This window comes from Mus caroli, chromosome 10 (assembly GCF_900094665.2).
Source record: "Mus caroli chromosome 10, CAROLI_EIJ_v1.1, whole genome shotgun sequence".
Classification (NCBI taxonomy): Eukaryota; Metazoa; Chordata; class Mammalia; order Rodentia; family Muridae; genus Mus; species Mus caroli.
In genome coordinates this window covers 121,593,373-121,594,835 of record NC_034579.1, presented here as the reverse complement: position 1 = coordinate 121,594,835, position 1,463 = coordinate 121,593,373, and the positions used below count along the sequence as shown (strand labels likewise).

Below are 1,463 nucleotides of genomic sequence, written 5' to 3'. Positions count from 1 at the left end.
AAAAAAAAAAGAAAAATATATATATACTTCTAAGAGATAACAACAAAACATGACAAAATAAAGTATAGTAAGACAAAGCAAAAACCATCACTGAAGTAGAACAAGACAACTCAAAAGAAGGAAGAGTCCCAAGATCAGCCACAAGAATCATTCTCACACTCCAGAGTGCCATAAAAAAATACTAAAGTCGTTTAGAAAAAGCCATAGGGAAACTACTACTGTAGAAGCTTCACAAATCATATACACACACATATAAAAAGGTCTTATGTGTATTTATCCTACAATGGGGGGAAAATGCCATTACCAGATACCACAGGATAACAAATTAAAAGTCCAGTGTCAAGAAAGGGTTATTCTTTGGAGTCTGTTAACAAGTGACATCCCACAGATTGCCAAATGCCAGGGACCCACCCCAGCATTCAGACATGTCCTATCAGAGGAGATAAGGAACAGGCAGAAGGAATTAATGGATGAATGAGTCAGAGACTGTGGCTGGAGAATCTTGTATCTCGGACTGACTAGCAAACAGGATGTTTCTTTATTTATGCAGATTCCATAATAGAGACAAACTTATGATTTCAAAAGAAATACAGAGCACATCATGTTATCCCTGGACTTGTGTTACAAGTACAGAGAGAATAGGTATTATCAATCTCAAATAACTTTAGACTACATAAGCATTTATGACATATAACATTTTATTCTTCAGGAAAGTGACACATTAAACAGAGAGAAATATATCTGGCCTCCCAAGTCTTGAGGACAACTTGTAAGTTAGCCTAGCTTAAAAGTTTAAAAGTGGGAGTGTGAGCGGGAGGCAGAGCCAGGGGAGCTGCTCCTGTAGCCCTGGCAGCTCCCCCTGGCCTCAGGCACAGCTGCTTGAGGAGGGAGGAGTTACTGCAGCTGCTTGGTACATTGCCTTCACCCCTGGTACCCAGTCAGTGGGTTCTCCTGTGATCTTTTGCAGGGGCACCTCGAAGCTCCGCCCTCAGCTTTTCCTCTAGCCCTGCACTGTCCCCACCCTTTTCTGACAGATTGCGGCCTCCCTCTTTCAGGCAGTCTTTCTTTTTTCCTAAGAGTAACCCCCCCAACCCCCGCCGCCCCGACCACACCCTTTGAGGCACCCCTCCTCATTTCTCAGATTGAAGATTGTTAGCTTCTTGGAGGAAGAATAAAAAAAAATTAAGATTTCGGGAGTAAGGGGGTTTCTGAGGTCCGGGTTGCTACAAGCAGGCAGTGATGGCAGTGACCTAAAATCCTCAAGAAGCCCCGGGGTCTTGCCCCAGAAGCACCCGGGAGAAAGAAGGTTGTGTGGAGCCCACCGCAGTGGTGGTTCCTCCCTCAGTACATCAGGATCCTCTGTGGACCCCGAAATACTTTCATTCTCAGGACTCAGGGACTCAGCAGAGACCGCTCCTAATGGTACAGGATGCCTCAAAGAGCACTCCGGCCCTAAGTACACA

General features: G+C 44.8%; 1 protein-coding gene across 1 annotated transcript in view; it reads left to right on the top strand.

Moving 5' to 3' along the window:
* The window catches only part of LOC110302913 (olfactory receptor 6C2-like), a 66,461-nt gene that overhangs the window by 49,758 nt on the left and 15,240 nt on the right, over positions 1 to 1,463 (top strand). The gene's annotated exons all lie outside the window — the stretch shown is intronic.